This window comes from Pleurodeles waltl, chromosome 4_1, assembly GCF_031143425.1.
Source record: "Pleurodeles waltl isolate 20211129_DDA chromosome 4_1, aPleWal1.hap1.20221129, whole genome shotgun sequence".
In the NCBI taxonomy this organism is placed as follows: Eukaryota; Metazoa; Chordata; class Amphibia; order Caudata; family Salamandridae; genus Pleurodeles; species Pleurodeles waltl.
In genome coordinates, this window is record NC_090442.1 from 76,154,843 (window position 1) to 76,173,402 (window position 18,560).

Below are 18,560 nucleotides of genomic sequence, written 5' to 3' on the forward strand. Positions count from 1 at the left end.
CTCAAGCTTACTCTTGCTTCACTAGTCACAGGGACTGCTATGGAGACCGGCTGCTGGTCCTTTCACACAACCCTCTTACGGACGCAGATAAAACCTAAAACTCTTTTTAATTAGTGGTTTTTCTGTGACATACTTTCAAGAAATCTCCAGAAATTGAAATAAGTAACAGATACATTTTTTTTTGTTCCTTAAAAGGAGAAGTGGGAAGCAAGACTTGAACTGGGGACCTCTTGATCTGCAGTCACATACTTTACTGCTGAGCTATACACATCCTCTTTTCCTGAAATATGCCTTCACACACACCTTATTACTGCGAGCAGCAGGCTGTAGAGTGCAGACGTCACATATAATACCATGGACTCTGACTAGCACTGAGTTATACCTACTCTGGGATTCCAGCTGTGGGACTAGCTTACTCTCTTGTCTACTCACCATGCTGGAAGTGAGAGTGAGTCTTACTCTCTTCTGCAATCACTCTGTGCCCTAAATTTCAGTCTTAGTCTCTCGTCTGCTCACTCTCTGCAGTAAGTGTGCAAAGCTGTCAGTGACTCAGCCAGTCTAAGCCTCCTAGCTCATTTAAAAATCCACTGCCTCAGACATTGACAGAACACAACTCTAGTGAGGAAAGACTTCTTTTTAACAGTGCTTTGGTTAGCAGTACCATACAACTCTCACACAGTCACTATCTCTTCTAATCGATGCAAGTTCACATAGATGTCTTTTAAAATGCAATTTCTGTGTCCCTCACGTGGTAATGTCTTTAACAATGCTATATCTTTGTTTTATGGTAAAACAATTTGATATGGTATACATATTGGACCAGTCTTACTGTACATTCTAGTAACGGTAAGCTGGCGTGATACTAGTGAAACACACTGGAAACAGTACACAGGCCAGTCATAGTGTACCAGCATTTGGGTCCAGTTTTGTCTAGCCGACGTTACCTTACATACTAATTACAGTAAATAGGTGTGCTACTGGAGAAAGACACAAGTAACAGCATGCAGGCATTTGTTTCTTACACATATTACTATCAGTAAGCACACATGCTACTGTCCAAACTCAGTTCTAAAACTGCAGAGACTTCTGTTACAGTATAAGGACATTTGTGAAAGCATTACGGGCATACAGTGTCCACACACTCACATCTTTGCTGCTGTACAGGCGCACAGTGTTTCTTAAAGCACAACAAATCAGCTGTGCTGTGGTAAATACAGTGGAATTTAGAAACTTGTGATTTGTTTACCTATGTATTTTTTCTTTGCACCTGCAATTTCTGCTATATGCTCAATTATTAGAAGCAATGCTTGTTAATAAATCCATGCCGTAAAACATTATCTGTGTGCTGCACACTACAGAATGTAGAAAGATGTATTAAAGTACACAGTATCATGCTGTGTACACAAATTTCAATTTGTCCCTGTGTGCCAATGTACGAACTCTTGTTTTACTCGAATTGATCCATGGTGCAGTTACTGGGCGTGAGTGTGAAAACTGTTAATTTTCGCACAACAGTCTTAAGGATGCACATAAAACTTTGAGCTATTTTGTTTAAATAGTCGTTTTAGTGTGAAATACTTTCAATAAATCCCCAAGAATTGTAGAAAGTGATATAGAAAGAAATTGAAAGCTTCTTTCATGTGTGAAGGGGGCACCCAGATTGATCCATGGTGCAGTTACTGGGTGTGAGTGTGAAAACTGTTAATTTTCAACAAGAGTCATAAGGATGCACATAAAACTTTGAGCTATTTTGCTTAATTAGTCGTTTTAGTGTGACATACTTTCAAAAAATCCCCAAGAATTGAAAAAAGCGATACAGAAAGAAATTGACAGCTTCTTTAAAGTATTAAGGGGGCACCCGGATTTGAATCAGGGACCTCTTGATCTGCAGTCAAATGCTCTACCACTGAGATATACCCCCTTGTTGTACTATCTGGAAGTGGATGGACTAGAAACTGCTGCTGTGGATCTCATCAGAACGGCTTCCTCTTTTATAGGCTCTCTATACCACCTGCTGATTTATTAGTCACAGGGTCTGGGACACAGCCTGACTCATGCCCCTGGCTACAAGCTGATGGACACACTCAACACACCTGATGCTTCACTATTCACACCAAAATACATAGCATGACAGCAGGTCCTAGGCCAAGGGTGCCAATTCACTCTCAAGCTTACTCTTGCTTCACTAGTCACAGGGACTGCTATGGAGACCGGCTGCTGGTCCTTTCACACAACCCTCTTACGGACGCAGATAAAACCTAAAACTCTTTTTAATTAGTGGTTTTTCTGTGACATACTTTCAAGAAATCTCCAGAAATTGAAATAAGTAACAGGGAATTTTGTTTTTGTTCCTTAAAAGGAGAAGTGGGAAGCAAGACTTGAACTGGGGACCTCTTGATCTGCAGTCACATACTTTACTGCTGAGCTATACACATCCTCTTTTCCTGAAATATGCCTTCACACACACCTTATTACTGCGAGCAGCAGGCTGTAGAGTGCAGACGTCACATATAATACCATGGACTCTGACTAGCACTGAGTTATACCTACTCTGGGATTCCAGCTGTGGGACTAGCTTACTCTCTAGTCTACTCACCATGTTGGAAGTGAGAGTGAGTCTTACTCTCTTCTGCAATCACTCTGTGCCCTAAATTTCAGTCTTAGTCTCTCGTCTGCTCACTCTCTGCAGTAAGTGTGCAAAGCTGTCAGTGACTCAGCCAGTCTAAGCCTCCTAGCTCATTTAAAAATCCACTGCCTCAGACATTGACAGAACACAACTCTAGTGAGGAAAGACTTCTTTTTAACAGTGCTTTGGTTAGCAGTACCATACAACTCTCACACAGTCACTATCTCTTCTAATCGATGCAAGTTCACATAGATGTCTTTTAAAATGCAATTTCTGTGTCCCTCACGTGGTAATGTCTTTAACAATGCTATATCTTTGTTTTATGGTGAAACAATTTGATATGGTATACATATTGGATCAGTCTTAGTGTACATTCTAGTAACGGTAAGCTGGCGTGATACTAGTGAAACACACTGGAAACAGTACACAGGCCAGTCACAGTGTACCAGCATTTGGGTCCAGTTTTGTCTAGCCGACGTTACCTTACATACTAATTACAGTAAATAGGTGTGCTACTGGAGAAAGACACAAGTAACAGCATGCAGGCATTTGTTTCTTACACATATTACTATCAGTAAGCACACATGCTACTGTCCAAACTCAGTTCTAAAACTGCAGAGACTTCTGTTACAGTATAAGGACATTTGTGAAAGCATTACGGGCATACAGTGTCCACACACTCACATCTTTGCTGCTGTACAGGCACACAGTGTTTCTTAAAGCACAACAAATCAGCTGTGCTGTGGTAAATACAGTGGAATTTAGAAACTTGTGATTTGTTTACCTATGTATTTTTTCTTTGCACCTGCAATTTCTGCTATATGCTCAATTATTAGAAGCAATGCTTGTTAATAAATCCATGCCGTAAAACATTATCTGTGTGCTGCACACTACAGAATGTAGAAAGATGTATTAAAGTACACAGTATCATGCTGTGTACACAAATTTCAATTTGTCCCTGTGTGCCAATGTACGAACTCTTGTTTTACTCGAATTGATCCATGGTGCAGTTACTGGGCGTGAGTGTGAAAACTGTTAATTTTCGCACAACAGTCTTAAGGATGCACATAAAACTTTGAGCTATTTTGTTTAAATAGTCGTTTTAGTGTGAAATACTTTCAATAAATCCCCAAGAATTGTAGAAAGTGATATAGAAAGAAATTGAAAGCTTCTTTCATGTGTGAAGGGGGCACCCAGATTGATCCATGGTGCAGTTACTGGGTGTGAGTGTGAAAACTGTTAATTTTCAACAAGAGTCATAAGGATGCACATAAAACTTTGAGCTATTTTGCTTAATTAGTCGTTTTAGTGTGACATACTTTCAAAAAATCCCCAAGAATTGAAAAAAGCGATACAGAAAGAAATTGACAGCTTCTTTAAAGTATTAAGGGGCACCCGGATTTGAACCAGGGACCTCTTGACTTGCAGTCAAATGCTCTACCACTGAGCTATACCCCTTGTTGCACTATCTGGAAGTGGATGGACTAGAACCTGCTGCTGTGGATCTCATCAGAACGGCTTCCTCTTTTATAGGCTCTCTATACCACCTGCTGATTTATTAGTCACAGGGTCTGGGACACAGCCTGACTCATGCCCCTGGCTACAAGCTGATGGACACACTCAACACACCTGATGCTTCACTATTCACACCAAAATACATAGCATGACAGCAGGTCCTAAGCCAAGGGTGCCAATTCACTCTCAAGCTTACTCTTGCTTCACTAGTCACAGGGACTGCTATGGAGACCGGCTGCTGGTCCTTTCACACAACCCTCTTACGGACGCAGATAAAACCTAAAACTCTTTTTAATTAGTGGTTTTTCTGTGACATACTTTCAAGAAATCTCCAGAAATTGAAATAAGTAACAGAGAATTTTTTTTTTGTTCCTTAAAAGGAGAAGTGGGAAGCAAGCCTTGAACTGGGGACCTCTTGATCTGCAGTCACAAACTTTACTGCTGAGCTATACACATCCTCTTTTCCTGAAATATGCCTTCACACACACCTTATTACTGCGAGCAGCAGGCTGTAGAGTGCAGACGTCACATATAATACCATGGACTCTGACTAGCACTGAGTTATACCTACTCTGGGATTCCAGCTGTGGGACTAGCTTACTCTCTTGTCTACTCACCATGCTGGAAGTGAGAGTGAGTCTTACTCTCTTCTGCAATCACTCTGTGCCCTAAATTTCAGTCTTAGTCTCTTGTCTGCTCACTCTCTGCAGTAAGTGTGCAAAGCTGTCAGTGACTCAGCCAGTCTAAGCCTCCTAGCTCATTTAAAAATCCACTGCCTCAGACATTGACAGAACACAACTCTAGTGAGGAAAGACTTCTTTTTAACAGTGCTTTGGTTAGCAGTACCATACAACTCTCACACAGTCACTATCTCTTCTAATCGATGCAAGTTCACATAGATGTCTTTTAAAATGCAATTTCTGTGTCCCTCACGTGGTAATGTCTTTAACAATGCTATATCTTTGTTTTATGGTAAAACAATTTGATATGGTATACATATTGGACCAGTCTTACTGTACATTCTAGTAACGGTAAGCTGGCGTGATACTAGTGAAACACACTGGAAACAGTACACAGGCCAGTCACAGTGTACCAGCATTTGGGTCCAGTTTTGTCTAGCCGACGTTACCTTACATACTAATTACAGTAAATAGGTGTGCTACTGGAGAAAGACACAAGTAACAGCATGCAGGCATTTGTTTCTTACACATATTACTATCAGTAAGCACACATGCTACTGTCCAAACTCAGTTCTAAAACTGCAGAGACTTCTGTTACAGTATAAGGACATTTGTGAAAGCATTACGGGCATACAGTGTCCACACACTCACATCTTTGCTGCTGTACAGGCACACAGTGTTTCTTAAAGCACAACAAATCAGCTGTGCTGTGGGAAATACAGTGGAATTTAGAAACTTGTGATTTGTTTACCTATGTATTTTTTCTTTGCACCTGCAATTTCTGCTATATGCTCAATTATTAGAAGCAATGCTTGTTAATAAATCCATGCCGTAAAACATTATCTGTGTGCTGCACACTACAGAATGTAGAAAGATGTATTAAAGTACACAGTATCATGCTGTGTACACAAATTTCAATTTGTCCCTGTGTGCCAATGTACGAACTCTTGTTTTACTCGAATTGATCCATGGTGCAGTTACTGGGCGTGAGTGTGAAAACTGTTAATTTTCGCACAACAGTCTTAAGGATGCACATAAAACTTTGAGCTATTTTGTTTAAATAGTCGTTTTAGTGTGAAATACTTTCAATAAATCCCCAAGAATTGTAGAAAGTGATATAGAAAGAAATTGAAAGCTTCTTTCATGTGTGAAGGGGGCACCCAGATTGATCCATGGTGCAGTTACTGGGTGTGAGTGTGAAAACTGTTAATTTTCAACAAGAGTCATAAGGATGCACATAAAACTTTGAGCTATTTTGCTTAATTAGTCGTTTTAGTGTGACATACTTTCAAAAAATCCCCAAGAATTGAAAAAAGCGATACAGAAAGAAATTGACAGCTTCTTTAAAGTATTAAGGGGGCACCCGGATTTGAACCAGGGACCTCTTGATCTGCAGTTAAACGCTCTACCACTGAGCTATACCCCCTTGTTGTACTATTTGGAAGTGGTGGACTAGAAACTGCTGCTGTGGATCTCATCAGAACGGCTTCCTCTTTTATAGGCTCTCTATACCACCTGCTGATTTATTAGTCACAGGGTCTGGGACACAGCCTGACTCATGCCCCTGGCTACAAGCTGATGGACACACTCAACACACCTGATGCTTCACTATTCACACCAAAATACATAGCATGACAGCAGGTCCTAGGCCAAGGGTGCCAATTCACTCTCAAGCTTACTCTTGCTTCACTAGTCACAGGGACTGCTATGGAGACCGGCTGCTAGTCCTTTCACACAACCCTCTTACGGACGCAGATAAAACCTAAAACTCTTTTTAATTAGTGGTTTTTCTGTGACATACTTTCAAGAAATCTCCAGAAATTGAAATAAGTAACAGAGATTTTATTTTTTCTTCCTTAAAAGGAGAAGTGGGAAGCAAGACTTGAACTGGGGACCTCTTGATCTGCAGTCACATACTTCATTGCTGAGCTATACACATCCTCTTTTCCTGAAATATGCCTTCACACACACCTTATTACTGGGAGCAGCAGGCTGTAGAGTGCAGACGTCACATATAATACCATGGACTCTGACTAGCACTGAGTTATACCTACTCTGGGATTCCAGCTGTGGGACTAGCTTACTCTCTTGTCTACTCACCATGCTGGAAGTGAGAGTGAGTCTTACTCTCTTCTGCAATCACTCTGTGCCCTAAATTTCAGTCTTAGTCTCTCGTCTGCTCACTCTCTGCAGTAAGTGTGCAAAGCTGTCAGTGACTCAGCCAGTCTAAGCCTCCTAGCTCATTTAAAAATCCACTGCCTCAGACATTGACAGAACACAACTCTAGTGAGGAAAGACTTCTTTTTAACAGTGCTTTGGTTAGCAGTACCATACAACTCTCACACAGTCACTATCTCTTCTAATCGATGCAAGTTCACATAGATGTCTTTCAAAATGCTATTTCTGTGTCCCTCACGTGGTAATGTCTTTAACAATGCTATATCTTTGTTTTATGGTAAAACAATTTGATATGGTATACATATTGGACCAGTCTTACTGTACATTCTAGTAACGGTAAGCTGGCGTGATACTAGTGAAACACACTGGAAACAGTACACAGGCCAGTCACAGTGTACCAGCATTTGGGTCCAGTTTTGTCTAGCCGACGTTACCTTACATACTAATTACAGTAAATAGGTGTGCTACTGGAGAAAGACACAAGTAACAGCATGCAGGCATTTGTTTCTTACACATATTACTATCAGTAAGCACACATGCTACTGTCCAAACTCAGTTCTAAAACTGCAGAGACTTCTGTTACAGTATAAGGACATTTGTGAAAGCATTACGGGCATACAGTGTCCACACACTCACATCTTTGCTGCTGTACAGGCACACAGTGTTTCTTAAAGCACAACAAATCAGCTGTGCTGTGGTAAATACAGTGGAATTTAGAAACTTGTGATTTGTTTACCTATGTATTTTTTCTTTGCACCTGCAATTTCTGCTATATGCTCAATTATTAGAAGCAATGCTTGTTAATAAATCCATGCCGTAAAACATTATCTGTGTGCTGCACACTACAGAATGTTATAAGATGTATTAAAGTACACAGTATCATGCTGTGTACACAAATTTCAATTTGTCCCTGTGTGCCAATGTACGAACTCTTGTTTTAATCGAATTGATCCATGGTGCAGTTACTGGGCGTGAGTGTGAAAACTGTTAATTTTCGCACAACAGTCTTAAGGATGCACATAAAACTTTGAGCTATTTTGTTTAAATAGTCGTTTTAGTGTGAAATACTTTCAATAAATCCCCAAGAATTGTAGAAAGTGATATAGAAAGAAATTGAAAGCTTCTTTCATGTGTGAAGGGGGCACCCAGATTGATCCATGGTGCAGTTACTGGGTGTGAGTGTGAAAACTGTTAATTTTCAACAAGAGTCATAAGGATGCACATAAAACTTTGAGCTATTTTGCTTAATTAGTCGTTTTAGTGTGACATACTTTCAAAAAATCCCCAAGAATTGAAAAAAGCGATACAGAAAGAAATTGACAGCTTCTTTAAAGTATTAAGGGGGCACCCGGATTTGAACCAGGGACCTCTTGACCTGCAGTCAAATGCTCTACCACTGAGCTATACCCCCTTGTTGTACTATCTGGAAGTGGATGGACTAGAAACTGCTGCTGTGGATCTCATCAGAACGGCTTCCTCTTTTATAGGCTCTCTATACCACCTGCTGATTTATTAGTCACAGGGTCTGGGACACAGCCTGACTCATGCCCCTGGCTACAAGCTGATGGACACACTCAACACACCTGATGCTTCACTATTCACACCAAAATACATAGCATGACAGCAGGTCCTAGGCCAAGGGTGCCAATTCACTCTCAAGCTTACTCTTGCTTCACTAGTCACAGGGACTGCTATGGAGACCGGCTGCTGGTCCTTTCACACAACCCTCTTACGGACGCAGATAAAACCTAAAACTCTTTTTAATTAGAGGTTTTTCTGTGACATACTTTCAAGAAATCTCCAGAAATTGAAATAAGTAACAGAGAATTTTTTTTTTGTTCCTTAAAAGGAGAAGTGGGAAGCAAGACTTGAACTGGGGACCTATTGAGCTGCAGTCACATACTTTACTGCTGAGATATACACATCCTCTTTTCCTGAAATATGCCTTCACACACACCTTATTACTGCGAGCAGCAGGCTGTAGAGTGCAGACGTCACATATAATACCATGGACTCTGACTAGCACTGAGTTATACCTACTCTGGGATTCCAGCTGTGGGACTAGCTTACTCTCTTGTCTACTCACCATGCTGGAAGTGAGAGTGAGTCTTACTCTCTTCTGCAATCACTCTGTGCCCTAAATTTCAGTCTTAGTCTCTCGTCTGCTCACTCTCTGCAGTAAGTGTGCAAAGCTGTCAGTGACTCAGCCAGTCTAAGCCTCCTAGCTCATTTAAAAATCCACTGCCTCAGACATTGACAGAACACAACTCTAGTGAGGAAAGACTTCTTTTTAAAAGTGCTTTGGTTAGCAGTACCATACAACTCTCACACAGTCACTATCTCTTCTAATCGATGCAAGTTCACATAGATGTCTTTTAAAATGCAATTTCTGTGTCCCTCACGTGGTAATGTCTTTAACAATGCTATATCTTTGTTTTATGGTAAAACAATTTGATATGGTATACATATTGGACCAGTCTTACTGTACATTCTAGTAACGGTAAGCTGGCGTGATACTAGTGAAACACACTGGAAACAGTACACAGGCCAGTCATAGTGTACCAGCATTTGGGTCCAGTTTTGTCTAGCCGACGTTACCTTACATACTAATTACAGTAAATAGGTGTGCTACTGGAGAAAGACACAAGTAACAGCATGCAGGCATTTGTTTCTTACACATATTACTATCAGTAAGCACACATGCTACTGTCCAAACTCAGTTCTAAAACTGCAGAGACTTCTGTTACAGTATAAGGACATTTGTGAAAGCATTACGGGCATACAGTGTCCACACACTCACATCTTTGCTGCTGTACAGGCAGACAGTGTTTCTTAAAGCACAACAAATCAGCTGTGCTGTGGTAAATACAGTGGAATTTAGAAACTTGTGATTTGTTTACCTATGTATTTTTTCTTTGCACCTGCAATTTCTGCTATATGCTCAATTATTAGAAGCAATGCTTGTTAATAAATCCATGCCGTAAAACATTATCTGTGTGCTGCACACTACAGAATGTTATAAGATGTATTAAAGTACACAGTATCATGCTGTGTACACAAATTTCAATTTGTCCCTGTGTGCCAATGTACGAACTCTTGTTTTAATCGAATTGATCCATGGTGCAGTTACTGGGCGTGAGTGTGAAAACTGTTAATTTTCGCACAACAGTCTTAAGGATGCACATAAAACTTTGAGCTATTTTGTTTAAATAGTCGTTTTAGTGTGAAATACTTTCAATAAATCCCCAAGAATTGTAGAAAGTGATATAGAAAGAAATTGAAAGCTTCTTTCATGTGTGAAGGGGGCACCCAGATTGATCCATGGTGCAGTTACTGGGTGTGAGTGTGAAAACTGTTAATTTTCAACAAGAGTCATAAGGATGCACATAAAACTTTGAGCTATTTTGCTTAATTAGTCGTTTTAGTGTGACATACTTTCAAAAAATCCCCAAGAATTGAAAAAAGCGATACAGAAAGAAATTGACAGCTTCTTTAAAGTATTAAGGGGGCACCCGGATTTGAACCAGGGACCTCTTGACCTGCAGTCAAATGCTCTACCACTGAGCTATACCCCCTTGTTGTACTATCTGGAAGTGGATGGACTAGAAACTGCTGCTGTGGATCTCATCAGAACGGCTTCCTCTTTTATAGGCTCTCTATACCACCTGCTGATTTATTAGTCACAGGGTCTGGGACACAGCCTGACTCATGCCCCTGGCTACAAGCTGATGGACACACTCAACACACCTGATGCTTCACTATTCACACCAAAATACATAGCATGACAGCAGGTCCTAGGCCAAGGGTGCCAATTCACTCTCAAGCTTACTCTTGCTTCACTAGTCACAGGGACTGCTATGGAGACCGGCTGCTGGTTCTTTCACACAACCCTCTTACGGACGCAGATAAAACCTAAAACTCTTTTTAATTAGTGTTTTTTCTGTGACATACTTTCAAGAAATCTCCAGAAATTGAAATAAGTAACAGAGAATTTTTTTTTTGTTCCTTAAAAGGAGAAGTGGGAAGCAAGACTTGAACTGGGGACCTATTGAGCTGCAGTCACATACTTTACTGCTGAGATATACACATCCTCTTTTCCTGAAATATTCCTTCACACACACCTTATTACTGCGAGCGGCAGGCTGTAGAGTGCAGACGTCACATATAATACCATGGACTCTGACTAGCACTGAGTTATACCTACTCTGGGATTCCAGCTGTGGGACTAGCTTACTCTCTTGTCTACTCACCATGCTGGAAGTGAGAGTGAGTCTTACTCTCTTCTGCAATCACTCTGTGCACTAAATTTCAGTCTTAGTCTCTCGTCTGCTCACTCTCTGCAGTAAGTGTGCAAAGCTGTCAGTGACTCAGCCAGTCTAAGCCTCCTAGCTCATTTAAAAATCCACTGCCTCAGACATTGACAGAACACAACTCTAGTGAGGAAAGACTTCTTTTTAACAGTGCTTTGGTTAGCAGTACCATACAACTCTCACACAGTCACTATCTCTTCTAATCGATGCAAGTTCACATAGATGTCTTTTAAAATGCAATTTCTGTGTCCCTCACGTGGTAATGTCTTTAACAATGCTATATCTTTGTTTTATGGTAAAACAATTTGATATGGTATACATATTGGACCAGTCTTACTGTACATTCTAGTAACGGTAAGCTGGCGTGATACTAGTGAAACACACTGGAAACAGTACACAGGCCAGTCATAGTGTACCAGCATTTGGGTCCAGTTTTGTCTAGCCGACGTTACCTTACATACTAATTACAGTAAATAGGTGTGCTACTGGAGAAAGACACAAGTAACAGCATGCAGGCATTTGTTTCTTACACATATTACTATCAGTAAGCACACATGCTACTGTCCAAACTCAGTTCTAAAACTGCAGAGACTTCTGTTACAGTATAAGGACATTTGTGAAAGCATTACGGGCATACAGTGTCCACACACTCACATCTTTGCTGCTGTACAGGCACACAGTGTTTCTTAAAGCACAACAAATCAGCTGTGCTGTGGTAAATACAGTGGAATTTAGAAACTTGTGATTTGTTTACCTATGTATTTTTTCTTTGCACCTGCAATTTCTGCTATATGCTCAATTATTAGAAGCAATGCTTGTTAATAAATCCATGCCGTAAAACATTATCTGTGTGCTGCACACTACAGAATGTAGAAAGATGTATTAAAGTACACAGTATCATGCTGTGTACACAAATTTCAATTTGTCCCTGTGTGCCAATGTACGAACTCTTGTTTTACTCGAATTGATCCATGGTGCAGTTACTGGGCGTGAGTGTGAAAACTGTTAATTTTCGCACAACAGTCTTAAGGATGCACATAAAACTTTGAGCTATTTTGTTTAAATAGTCGTTTTAGTGTGAAATACTTTCAATAAATCCCCAAGAATTGTAGAAAGTGATATAGAAAGAAATTGAAAGCTTCTTTCATGTGTGAAGGGGGCACCCAGATTGATCCATGGTGCAGTTACTGGGTGTGAGTGTGAAAACTGTTAATTTTCAACAAGAGTCATAAGGATGCACATAAAACTTTGAGCTATTTTGCTTAATTAGTCGTTTTAGTGTGACATACTTTCAAAAAATCCCCAAGAATTGAAAAAAGCGATACAGAAAGAAATTGACAGCTTCTTTAAAGTATTAAGGGGGCACCCGGATTTGAACCAGGGACCTCTTGATCTGCAGTCAAACGCTCTACCACTGAGCTATACCCCCTTGTTGTACTATTTGGAAGTGGTGGACTAGAAACTGCTGCTGTGGATCTCATCAGAACGGCTTCCTCTTTTATAGGCTCTCTATACCACCTGCTGATTTATTAGTCACAGGGTCTGGGACACAGCCTGACTCATGCCCCTGGCTACAAGCTGATGGACACACTCAACACACCTGATGCTTCACTATTCACACCAAAATACATAGCATGACAGCAGGTCCTAGGCCAAGGGTGCCAATTCACTCTCAAGCTTACTCTTGCTTCACTAGTCACAGGGACTGCTATGGAGACCGGCTGCTAGTCCTTTCACACAACCCTCTTACGGACGCAGATAAAACCTAAAACTCTTTTTAATTAGTGGTTTTTCTGTGACATACTTTCAAGAAATCTCCAGAAATTGAAATAAGTAACAGAGATTTTTTTTTTTCTTCCTTAAAAGGAGAAGTGGGAAGCAAGACTTGAACTGGGGACCTCTTGATCTGCAGTCACATACTTCACTGCTGAGCTATACACATCCTCTTTTCCTGAAATATGCCTTCACACACACCTTATTACTAGGAGCAGCAGGCTGTAGAGTGCAGACGTCACATATAATACCATGGACTCTGACTAGCACTGAGTTATACCTACTCTGGGATTCCAGCTGTGGGACTAGCTTACTCTCTTGTCTACTCACCATGCTGGAAGTGAGAGTGAGTCTTACTCTCTTCTGCAATCACTCTGTGCCCTAAATTTCAGTCTTAGTCTCTCGTCTGCTCACTCTCTGCAGTAAGTGTGCAAAGCTGTCAGTGACTCAGCCAGTCTAAGCCTCCTAGCTCATTTAAAAATCCACTGCCTCAGACATTGACAGAACACAACTCTAGTGAGGAAAGACTTCTTTTTAACAGTGCTTTGGTTAGCAGTACCATACAACTCTCACACAGTCACTATCTCTTCTAATCGATGCAAGTTCACATAGATGTCTTTCAAAATGCTATTTCTGTGTCCCTCACGTGGTAATGTCTTTAACAATGCTATATCTTTGTTTTATGGTAAAACAATTTGATATGGTATACATATTGGACCAGTCTTACTGTACATTCTAGTAACGGTAAGCTGGCGTGATACTAGTGAAACACACTGGAAACAGTACACAGGCCAGTCACAGTGTACCAGCATTTGGGTCCAGTTTTGTCTAGCCGACGTTACCTTACATACTAATTACAGTAAATAGGTGTGCTACTGGAGAAAGACACAAGTAACAGCATGCAGGCATTTGTTTCTTACACATATTACTATCAGTAAGCACACATGCTACTGTCCAAACTCAGTTCTAAAACTGCAGAGACTTCTGTTACAGTATAAGGACATTTGTGAAAGCATTACGGGCATACAGTGTCCACACACTCACATCTTTGCTGCTGTACAGGCACACAGTGTTTCTTAAAGCACAACAAATCAGCTGTGCTGTGGTAAATACAGTGGAATTTAGAAACTTGTGATTTGTTTACCTATGTATTTTTTCTTTGCACCTGCAATTTCTGCTATATGCTCAATTATTAGAAGCAATGCTTGTTAATAAATCCATGCCGTAAAACATTATCTGTGTGCTGCACACTACAGAATGTTATAAGATGTATTAAAGTACACAGTATCATGCTGTGTACACAAATTTCAATTTGTCCCTGTGTGCCAATGTACGAACTCTTGTTTTAATCGAATTGATCCATGGTGCAGTTACTGGGCGTAAGTGTGAAAACTGTTAATTTTCGCACAACAGTCTTAAGGATGCACATAAAACTTTGAGCTATTTTGTTTAAATAGTCGTTTTAGTGTGAAATACTTTCAATAAATCCCCAAGAATTGTAGAAAGTGATATAGAAAGAAATTGAAAGCTTCTTTCATGTGTGAAGGGGGCACCCAGATTGATCCATGGTGCAGTTACTGGGTGTGAGTGTGAAAACTGTTAATTTTCAACAAGAGTCATAAGGATGCACATAAAACTTTGAGCTATTTTGCTTAATTAGTCGTTTTAGTGTGACATACTTTCAAAAAATCCCCAAGAATTGAAAAAAGCGATACAGAAAGAAATTGACAGCTTCTTTAAAGTATTAAGGGGGCACCCGGATTTGAACCAGGGACCTCTTGACCTGCAGTCAAATGCTCTACCACTGAGCTATACCCCCTTGTTGTACTATCTGGAAGTGGATGGACTAGAAACTGCTGCTGTGGATCTCATCAGAACGGCTTCCTCTTTTATAGGCTCTCTATACCACCTGCTGATTTATTAGTCACAGGGTCTGGGACACAGCCTGACTCATGCCCCTGGCTACAAGCTGATGGACACACTCAACACACCTGATGCTTCACTATTCACACCAAAATACATAGCATGACAGCAGGTCCTAGGCCAAGGGTGCCAATTCACTCTCAAGCTTACTCTTGCTTCACTAGTCACAGGGACTGCTATGGAGACCGGCTGCTGGTCCTTTCACACAACCCTCTTACGGACGCAGATAAAACCTAAAACTCTTTTTAATTAGAGGTTTTTCTGTGACATACTTTCAAGAAATCTCCAGAAATTGAAATAAGTAACAGAGAATTTTTTTTTTGTTCCTTAAAAGGAGAAGTGGGAAGCAAGACTTGAACTGGGGACCTATTGAGCTGCAGTCACATACTTTACTGCTGAGATATACACATCCTCTTTTCCTGAAATATGCCTTCACACACACCTTATTACTGCGAGCAGCAGGCTGTAGAGTGCAGACGTCACATATAATACCATGGACTCTGACTAGCACTGAGTTATACCTACTCTGGGATTCCAGCTGTGGGACTAGCTTACTCTCTTGTCTACTCACCATGCTGGAAGTGAGAGTGAGTCTTACTCTCTTCTGCAATCACTCTGTGCCCTAAATTTCAGTCTTAGTCTCTCGTCTGCTCACTCTCTGCAGTAAGTGTGCAAAGCTGTCAGTGACTCAGCCAGTCTAAGCCTCCTAGCTCATTTAAAAATCCACTGCCTCAGACATTGACAGAACACAACTCTAGTGAGGAAAGACTTCTTTTTAAAAGTGCTTTGGTTAGCAGTACCATACAACTCTCACACAGTCACTATCTCTTCTAATCGATGCAAGTTCACATAGATGTCTTTTAAAATGCAATTTCTGTGTCCCTCACGTGGTAATGTCTTTAACAATGCTATATCTTTGTTTTATGGTAAAACAATTTGATATGGTATACATATTGGACCAGTCTTACTGTACATTCTAGTAACGGTAAGCTGGCGTGATACTAGTGAAACACACTGGAAACAGTACACAGGCCAGTCATAGTGTACCAGCATTTGGGTCCAGTTTTGTCTAGCCGACGTTACCTTACATACTAATTACAGTAAATAGGTGTGCTACTGGAGAAAGACACAAGTAACAGCATGCAGGCATTTGTTTCTTACACATATTACTATCAGTAAGCACACATGCTACTGTCCAAACTCAGTTCTAAAACTGCAGAGACTTCTGTTACAGTATAAGGACATTTGTGAAAGCATTACGGGCATACAGTGTCCACACACTCACATCTTTGCTGCTGTACAGGCAGACAGTGTTTCTTAAAGCACAACAAATCAGCTGTGCTGTGGTAAATACAGTGGAATTTAGAAACTTGTGATTTGTTTACCTATGTATTTTTTCTTTGCACCTGCAATTTCTGCTATATGCTCAATTATTAGAAGCAATGCTTGTTAATAAATCCATGCCGTAAAACATTATCTGTGTGCTGCACACTACAGAATGTTATAAGATGTATTAAAGTACACAGTATCATGCTGTGTACACAAATTTCAATTTGTCCCTGTGTGCCAATGTACGAACTCTTGTTTTAATCGAATTGATCCATGGTGCAGTTACTGGGCGTGAGTGTGAAAACTGTTAATTTTCGCACAACAGTCTTAAGGATGCACATAAAACTTTGAGCTATTTTGTTTAAATAGTCGTTTTAGTGTGAAATACTTTCAATAAATCCCCAAGAATTGTAGAAAGTGATATAGAAAGAAATTGAAAGCTTCTTTCATGTGTGAAGGGGGCACCCAGATTGATCCATGGTGCAGTTACTGGGTGTGAGTGTGAAAACTGTTAATTTTCAACAAGAGTCATAAGGATGCACATAAAACTTTGAGCTATTTTGCTTAATTAGTCGTTTTAGTGTGACATACTTTCAAAAAATCCCCAAGAATTGAAAAAAGCGATACAGAAAGAAATTGACAGCTTCTTTAAAGTATTAAGGGGGCACCCGGATTTGAACCAGGGACCTCTTGACCTGCAGTCAAATGCTCTACCACTGAGCTATACCCCCTTGTTGTACTATCTGGAAGTGGATGGACTAGAAACTGCTGCTGTGGATCTCATCAGAACGGCTTCCTCTTTTATAGGCTCTCTATACCACCTGCTGATTTATTAGTCACAGGGTCTGGGACACAGCCTGACTCATGCCCCTGGCTACAAGCTGATGGACACACTCAACACACCTGATGCTTCACTATTCACACCAAAATACATAGCATGACAGCAGGTCCTAGGCCAAGGGTGCCAATTCACTCTCAAGCTTACTCTTGCTTCACTAGTCACAGGGACTGCTATGGAGACCGGCTGCTGGTTCTTTCACACAACCCTCTTACGGACGCAGATAAAACCTAAAACTCTTTTTAATTAGTGTTTTTTCTGTGACATACTTTCAAGAAATCTCCAGAAATTGAAATAAGTAACAGAGAATTTTTTTTTTGTTCCTTAAAAGGAGAAGTGGGAAGCAAGACTTGAACTGGGGACCTATTGAGCTGCAGTCACATACTTTACTGCTGAGATATACACATCCTCTTTTCCTGAAATATGCCTTCACACACACCTTATTACTGCGAGCAGCAGGCTGTAGAGTGCAGACGTCACATATAATACCATGGACTCTGACTAGCACTGAGTTATACCTACTCTGGGATTCCAGCTGTGGGACTAGCTTACTCTCTTGTCTACTCACCATGCTGGAAGTGAGAGTGAGTCTTACTCTCTTCTGCAATCACTCTGTGCACTAAATTTCAGTCTTAGTCTCTCGTCTGCTCACTCTCTGCAGTAAGTGTGCAAAGCTGTCAGTGACTCAGCCAGTCTAAGCCTCCTAGCTCATTTAAAAATCCACTGCCTCAGACATTGACAGAACACAACTCTAGTGAGGAAAGACTTCTTTTTAACAGTGCTTTGGTTAGCAGTACCATACAACTCTCACACAGTCACTATCTCTTCTAATCGATGCAAGTTCACATAGATGTCTTTTAAAATGCAATTTCTGTGTCCCTCACGTGGTAATGTCTTTAACAATGCTATATCTTTGTTTTATGGTAAAACAATTTGATATGGTATACATATTGGACCAGTCTTACTGTACATTCTAGTAACGGTAAGCTGGCGTGATACTAGTGAAACACACTGGAAACAGTACACAGGCCAGTCATAGTGTACCAGCATTTGGGTCCAGTTTTGTCTAGCCGACGTTACCTTACATACTAATTACAGTAAATAGGTGTGCTACTGGAGAAAGACACAAGTAACAGCATGCAGGCATTTGTTTCTTACACATATTACTATCAGTAAGCACACATGCTACTGTCCAAACTCAGTTCTAAAACTGCAGAGACTTCTGTTACAGTATAAGGACATTTGTGAAAGCATTACGGGCATACAGTGTCCACACACTCACATCTTTGCTGCTGTACAGGCACACAGTGTTTCTTAAAGCACAACAAATCAGCTGTGCTGTGGTAAATACAGTGGAATTTAGAAACTTGTGATTTGTTTACCTATGT

General features: G+C 40.5%; 8 non-coding genes across 8 annotated transcripts; all 8 read right to left on the reverse strand.

Moving 5' to 3' along the window:
• Positions 1-1,849: 1,849 nt before the first annotated feature.
• On the reverse strand, positions 1,850-1,921 carry TRNAC-GCA (transfer RNA cysteine (anticodon GCA)). The gene has a single exon. It is a non-coding gene; the product is annotated as a tRNA-Cys (tRNA).
• A 2,091-nt stretch (positions 1,922-4,012) lies between these two features.
• On the reverse strand, positions 4,013-4,084 carry TRNAC-GCA (transfer RNA cysteine (anticodon GCA)). The gene has a single exon. It is a non-coding gene; the product is annotated as a tRNA-Cys (tRNA).
• Positions 4,085-6,175: 2,091 nt separating this feature from the next.
• TRNAC-GCA (transfer RNA cysteine (anticodon GCA)) lies at positions 6,176-6,247 on the reverse strand. The gene has a single exon. It is a non-coding gene; the product is annotated as a tRNA-Cys (tRNA).
• A 2,091-nt stretch (positions 6,248-8,338) lies between these two features.
• TRNAC-GCA (transfer RNA cysteine (anticodon GCA)) lies at positions 8,339-8,410 on the reverse strand. The gene has a single exon. It is a non-coding gene; the product is annotated as a tRNA-Cys (tRNA).
• Positions 8,411-10,502: 2,092 nt separating this feature from the next.
• Positions 10,503-10,574, reverse strand: TRNAC-GCA (transfer RNA cysteine (anticodon GCA)). The gene has a single exon. It is a non-coding gene; the product is annotated as a tRNA-Cys (tRNA).
• Positions 10,575-12,666: 2,092 nt separating this feature from the next.
• Positions 12,667-12,738, reverse strand: TRNAC-GCA (transfer RNA cysteine (anticodon GCA)). Its single transcript has one exon. It is a non-coding gene; the product is annotated as a tRNA-Cys (tRNA).
• Positions 12,739-14,829: 2,091 nt separating this feature from the next.
• TRNAC-GCA (transfer RNA cysteine (anticodon GCA)) lies at positions 14,830-14,901 on the reverse strand. The gene has a single exon. It is a non-coding gene; the product is annotated as a tRNA-Cys (tRNA).
• Positions 14,902-16,993: 2,092 nt separating this feature from the next.
• On the reverse strand, positions 16,994-17,065 carry TRNAC-GCA (transfer RNA cysteine (anticodon GCA)). The gene has a single exon. It is a non-coding gene; the product is annotated as a tRNA-Cys (tRNA).
• Positions 17,066-18,560: the final 1,495 nt, after the last annotated feature.